Here is a 7,334-nt window from a genome sequence, read left to right on the forward strand (position 1 = left end):
AACAAACTGTGAGCACCTGAAATTCCCAGGAATTCAGGCGCTTAGCGGGACTCCTGAATCTTGTCAGATGATCATAGGGAGAGGTCCTTCGACTATGTAGAAGTTGAGGAGGGACAGGCATAGAACCAGTCTTATATCGAAGCATTTGCACTCAAAAGCTCCCAAAAACCCCAGACACAGAAGAACTGAACTGGAATCAACCCAAAAGAACGGAAAGAGCCAGGGCGACCACTGTCTCCAGCTGTTCAAATCCTCAGAATCGGAACACCAGGTGGGAATCCACCAAGCACTGACGAGTAATTGAGTGCTCAACGTGTTGGTATAAAGGGACGAGACATGTGAATGCCTCGTCCCTTCCCTCGTCCTGTGCCTGAACTGGGATGGTTCATCAACAGTTCTGCATGCTCACAAGTCAATAGAAGCATGAACACTCGGAACAACTCGCAAGCGAGCACCTGTCTAGAGGCAAACCTCTTGACAAGCGATGGGAATGCAAGCCGACCCCGGCACTTCCGCTGCTCCCAAAATCCAAGCCCGAGGACAAGTGAACTGGGTTCTGAACCCGAAGGTTAGGAAGAGCTGACGAGAGATACCATTGCCTCCTCGGAAGGAGGCAACCCCTTAGAAATCCTGCAGGTGGACTTAAGGGAGGAGAAGCATCCTTCCTCTTCTTGGCCAGAGGGGGCTGGTCCAGATTCTGAGGCCTCCTCGAGCTTCAGAAAAGGAAAGGAAGGACAACGGAGAGACGTTCTTCCTTGGGACTACTTCTACAGGATGAAGCAGTCATCATCAGAAGTAGAGTCAACAACAAAAAAACTCCAGGATAACAGCAGCATTTCAATATGATTTACAGCAGGGGAACTGTACACACACTCAAGGGCTAATGCCATAGCATGCTAACGTGTCACAGGTACAATCCCAAGGGTTAGGATAACCAATGTGATATCTAAGCATCTACTCCTGTGATATATCACTCACTGTTAGCCTGCAGAAAAAAGGAAACATGATTAATAAAGAAAGAAACTTCTCTCGTACCAAACATCAACACCACACAATCCCCCACCTTCCTCGCCCAAGCGAGCGAAGAGGGCAAAGGAGAAGGAAAAATACCGGAAGAGAAAAAACAAAAGGTGAACCACCGAAGTTTCCACCCCAGGTAAATTCTCTTAAGAGCATAAGCATGAATGTCAAATTCAATAATAAATAAGTGATAAGGATTGTAAATACACCCTTGCTGCTGACCCCTAATACACAAATGGGAAAGGCGGCTAGCAAGGCTATCACAAAAAGTGGGTTTGTATATTAATATCAAATACTGTATATTCAATACATATTAAAAAAAATAAAAGAAGGATCCCACCAGGAAATCGAGATTAATGGCAGCCAGTCAAAGATCTCACGAAACCTACATCGTCGGGAAGACAGCTGAAAGCGATCATGAAATATACATATTTGGAAGACGGCCGAAAACTAAGTGGAGTGTTTATGTCCGGGCAGGTGGGATACTGGACAGTAGTTACTGCCTAACCACCTTGTTCACGAGTTTTAACAGCCATGTTCCAGCTTCACCGTAAGCATATTCCTATTGCAAAGAACCAAGGGTTTATATACTGTGTAGGAACAAATAGATCTAGAATAGGTAAACCATTTTAACAATTACTGTAAACCTTGCAAAACATTTTTTAATTAGTTAACAACTTGCATTAAAGGCCTTTTGCACTATTTATTAAATCCCAGAAACATTTCCACACTAATGGTCTCCAGTAAATACTTACTTTTTGAGATGATGACTGTCCTTTTTTAGAGTCCTGTTGCTTTTTTGCATTCTTAGCTCTTGCCAACTCCCGCTGATTTCCACCTGTGAACAAAACGCCAAAATTTAGTTACATGCCAAATGCATAACACTCATTCTACAGTACTTGAACCTCGATGTCTAGCAGGTTAAAGCTGATAAAGAACTTGAAAAATAAGTAAGGCAGAGGCTAACACAGGTGATACATGTAAGTCACCTACCACACCAAATCCCTTAATAGCTTCCATTATGATATATTTTGCAGACTTACATGTGCTAGTCCATGACATATTTTGTAAAACATACGCTAAGAAAAAGGTCCAGTAAACAACTGAAGACTATTAATGCAGCCTGGTTCCTGAAAGTTAGCAACCGGAATATTTACCAATATTTTTTATTTTCACATTTACAACCTCTTTTTTTATGTTTTTACGTTCATCCCCAAGGAGTTGGTACTATACATGACACCTGTTTTGCAAATACAGGCAGTCCTGAGTTATCAGCGGACTCGGCTAATGACAATCTGGTTTTATGGTGCTTGTCTAGTGCCATAAAGTTGGCAATGTTCGGCGCCATAATACGGCGAGTTCTGGTTATCAGTGCCGATACATAGCTAACAGTGGCCCATAAGCACCATAAATTGCCAAGTTTCGGTTAATGGTGATTTTCGCTTATCAAGCCAGTTGGAACGGAACCCCCAGCAATAACGGGGGGGGACTGCCTGTAACCTGATAGTTATGGAACCAGAAATGTACTGAAATAACGAGAAATTTACTGTTTTTTGTTTATATTTTTACCCTGAGGAGCTTCCAATACGTTGAGTACCAGCCCCTTTAACCCTTAATGGGCGGATGCCCTCATATGAGTAGCAATAACAGGTTTTGGGTGGTAGACAGACCCAATCAGGGTGAGCATCAAAACGCACCATCGATTTGAAGGAATCGGGCGGGAAAGAAGTGCCACTGCTTCTATAGCCCATAAATTCACTAATGGCAACATTTAGACTAGCCAAGATCAGGGAAAAAGGTGTCTCAAGGGTTAGTTGTGATCTTGACTTCATGGGAGCATGTACTGCCTCCCCCCCCCATACCTCTCTCTCTCTCTCTCTCTCTCTCTTTTTATAAATTTGCTCAAATGTACCAAGGGGTTGCTGTTGGTTTTAGTTCTTATCTTTTGTAATAGTACTATATCAGTTTTAATTGTAATTTTGCAAAGAAATATTAGAAAAATCATGTATAATCCAAAAAAAGTTACTGCATCTTTGATCTCAGTAAATTTATGTAAACATTTTACAACAAATATATTCAGAACTTTTTTACGATTTTAGTTCTTATCTGTTATGATACTGTGTGAACTGTAATTATAATTTTACAAAATAATAATATTAAGAAAAACCAAATATTAGAAAAAACAAGTACAACTTAGTCAAGTTTACGACTGTCTTGTAAAATAGGCTCCACACGGCATTGTACAGTCATTTTCAATATTTTGTGGATGGTAGGGAGAATTTTTTATTTTTTTCTCTTACACCTTGTGCATTTGCATATCTTCCTCTTTCCATTGATGTTATATACTTTTCTTAAATTGGCTAACCTCAAAATTTGCCCAGTCTGGGGTGCTGCACATTTTTTTTAGCTCGGCTCTTTAAGGGTTAAGGATGCACATAGAAACAAATTAATGAACGTAAATTTCTAACCACCCTATCTTGGTACATATTGCAGACTATCTCATCTGCATTGTAGTATTATATACACCCATTTCTATATTTTGTCAATAAACATATCAACCCTTAATGACGGACATATTCACATGAGCAGCAATAACAGGTTTTGGGTGAATGATGAAGTGACTCATGTGAGTAACAATATTACACACTATCGATATGGGGGAATCGGGCGGGAAAGAGGTGCCATTACTCCTAAAGCCCATAAATTCACTAGTGGCAACTTTTAGACTAGCTAAAATCCACTGGGTGGCTCATGTCTTTTTGTAAATTTGCTTATAAATATACCAAGGAGTTGTTGTTGGTTTTAGTTCTTAATCTTTTACAATAGTAAGTCAGTTATAAATGTAATTTGGCAAAGAAAAGTGCTATGCCTACTACAAAAATGCATAGCCTAGCCTATTAGGATATGCCTACAGTAGCCGTCCCCTACTCTCCATTCACTCTGATAGGTCATCTTTGTGTGGCCGCCCCGTTTAAATTTAATCTTGCATTTTACCAGAGCAGGTCTATCCTAGAAATTTAAAAATAATCTACCCAGGGCTTCATCAAGTTACTTCAGGTAAACACCTGAACATGGTGCCTTACTACCTACATTTTTCGCAAAAGGCTATCTCAGGTTAACATGACCTACCTTGCGATTACCTATCTGGGGTAAAACACCGCTGTGCTGCCATTTGATCGGAAAAATGGGCCACTTTTTCACTCGCTATTGAATTGGTGAAACAATACAATTCAGTAGTTAAGCATATCATTCAAAAGATTGAAGTTTCGCCATCAAAATGAGATATAGTATAGTATACGCTAACATTGTTCAAATGAGTGCTGAGAAGGCTGGGAAAGATGTTGGATCCTTTGCGGTTACGAACTGCACCTCAGTTGGTCAACCCCATATTGGATTTAAAAACTGCCTTGAAAACATATTTTACGAAGACCTCACACGCCTATTTTAGTTCGTATGGCGCTTTCATGTATCACATTATGTTGACGAAACCTCAATCTTTTGAATGGTGTGTACTTAAAGATGTAATTGTATTAATGTTTCACCAATTAAATATTGAGTGAATAAGGCTGATCCTCATGATAACGATGGATCCACTGCAGTTTCCCCCTATGCTAGATGTTCCAAGTAAAATTTTCGAAAACGCGATGGAGGTAAGTAGGTAAACACTGCCCATGGCTACTAGTCTTTTATTGATTTCTGTTTAATAGAAAATTATGGCCTTAATTTCTCACTTAGGAAAAAACACTTACTTCGAGTGGAAAGTAGGTGTCTCGAGGCGTTGCTTCCACGGAGGTTGGCTTGTGACCGACCTCTAACTTAGCTTACTGGCAGTGCTAAAGTTATTTTTTGGGAAAGTGGCCGCGCTACCATACAGGTGGCCGGACAGCGGTGTTTTACCCTAGGTAGACTAGGTATCCGTCCATCGGCTTCCATCTGGATTAGTGGCTCCCTCTGGCCCGTTTAGCTTGCCTCTGCTTGTGGCACATTCGTAGACGACACCGCTAGGATCAAACATCTGGCTTAGCCCTACGGCGGGGAACTTCCACCTAATAACTAGGATAAACGGAAATGAACTCTACGGTACACGAAAAAAAAAAAAAAAAAAAAAAAAACTGAACGCACTTACTAAACCCACTAATTCTTACACAAAACAGGCCATAAACAAACAATAAAATCGGCCAGGGATTCACTACAGATATGCTGCAAAAAATAAGAAACTAGAGAAAGTAGGCCAACAAAAGCCAACGACGAGGCCAGGGTACTCCAACCTACGCTACGAGTAGACAAGCTGATTGCTCTACGTCATATTTTGATGGCCTTAACAATAACTCATATGTAGTTGATGTAAGATTAGTCTACAAACACTTACGGGTCATTTTTAACGCACTACTCAGTCCCGAAGGAGCTATAGGTCCTCAATTGACGGAACAATAAAAATCGCCTGCGTGTTCGACGACAACACCCATACACAAATTGAAAAATGAGATGAGATGGCGAGCAGGCCTTAGAGAGCCCGAACGCGACATTAAAATAACAAAATTCGTGTATATGTACCTGCTATATACAAAAGGAGATTTTTTAGTTTGCCAATAAAGTAATGATACAATTAAATATCCAATATTTTACTAGAAATATTTAGTTTTACGATTAAGGAAACTTATTATTACTGGAACCATATCTTTTAAAAGCCTACCAGGATATGGTCCAGGAAATTTCTAGTAAATTGTCATAGCACGACATAGTTACGGCAATTCCCAGATGTAAATGTTTTTCAGTGACCTACATTGCATCTATCTTATTACTAAAATTTTGAATATTACGAAACTAAATTAATTGCCCCATATATATATATATATATATATATATATATATATATATATATATATATATATATATATATATATATATGGGGATACAATCCACAATGAAGTAAAATCCTCTTGTAGTTTAAAATATATATCTCTAGTACAGGATTAAAGCTTTCGACCATCAACTGTGGTCTTGTTCACTAAAATGTGATATGTCACCTCAAGGAACTAACAAGTAAGAGCACAAACATTTAAAAAAAACCGGTTAAGTAACAAGCTAGTTTATATTATGAAGATCAGGCGGTTGAGCCCTCGTTCTTTCCTGAATTCGTCTTGATCTTCGTGGGGGAATGTTTCTATTGTCAACTGCTTGTTCTCTGCTGGTTGGGTGGTTAGTTGGAAAAATGACATGAGTGGAGTAAACAGGAGAGGAGGCAGCATCGTTATTGGCACATATATTTCTAAAGTTTGAAATTTTCCCTTTCCTACATATCTCTTCACAAATAGCTGTATTTTCTGAAATACCAGTATTTCCTGCAAAGGTCTCGTTTAATGAAATTAACGCCCCTTCTACTACTCGTCTCAAAGTCCTGTCGTTACATGCAAAAAAAAACTTTTGTACCTTTAAAATTTATTGCGTGGTTTTTCTCCCATGTATGTTGCGCAATTGCACTGTATGAACTTCCCCTTCTGCAAGCAGCAACGTGTTCTTCCCTTCTCTTATCAATGGAACGTCCGCTTTCTCCCACGTAACATTCAATGCAATCACTGCAAGGTATTACATATACTCCTACATTCTCTCTATTACCCGGGTTATTTTTAATGAGTTTCTTCTTGATTGTACTGTTGTACTTAAAAACTATGTTGAAGCCATTCTTTTTTCCTTTAAGCTGCCTAGAAAATTTATTAAGTTCTCTATTATAAGGAAGAGCAAGAGATGCCTTAAAATCTACCTTTTCAGTTATATCATAAGGGGCGTAAAACATCGATCTAGCTTTAGATAGAGACTGTAGTATAAAAAACTTTGGGTAACACAGTTTAGTAAAACTATCTACCAAGAAATTTTATTTCAGCGTCAATGAACTGGGGATCACATATTCGGTATGCTCAAAAAAACAAATTGGTTGAACGTTGTGCTTTACTTTGGGTTCATGATATGAAAAGTAATGAATATAAGTGTTTGTGGGTGTTATTCCTATACACGCTGAATTTAAAGTCCCCACTCACTGTGTCTCTATGAACTACCATATCTAGAAAGGGAAGCCTATTTTCCCTTTCCTTTTCCACTGTAAATTTAATAGAGGGCAAAAAACCATTAAGCAACTCTAAAAACCTATGAAAGGCTTCCTCACCGTCTATAAACAATAAAAACATCATCTACATACCTAACCCAAATTTCAGGCTGGATGTCTTCCGGTAGTGTGTCAACGTAAACCTTTTCGAAAAATTCCATACATAAGTTAGCCAATATAGGGGAGAGAGGTGAGCCCATCGAGACCCCGGATT

The 7,334-nt window shown here is 39.2% G+C and overlaps 1 long non-coding RNA gene across 1 annotated transcript; it reads right to left on the reverse strand.

Moving 5' to 3' along the window:
• Nucleotides 1-1,773: 1,773 nt before the first annotated feature.
• Nucleotides 1,774-5,542, reverse strand: LOC135212729 (uncharacterized). The gene is made up of 3 exons (XR_010313971.1): nucleotides 5,390-5,542; nucleotides 4,770-5,073; nucleotides 1,774-1,858 (listed from the first exon to the last, which is right to left on the reverse strand). It is a non-coding gene; the product is annotated as an uncharacterized LOC135212729 (long non-coding RNA).
• Between the last annotated feature and the right edge of the window lie 1,792 nt (nucleotides 5,543-7,334).

This window comes from Macrobrachium nipponense, chromosome 41, assembly GCF_015104395.2.
Source record: "Macrobrachium nipponense isolate FS-2020 chromosome 41, ASM1510439v2, whole genome shotgun sequence".
Taxonomy (NCBI): domain Eukaryota; kingdom Metazoa; phylum Arthropoda; class Malacostraca; order Decapoda; family Palaemonidae; genus Macrobrachium; species Macrobrachium nipponense.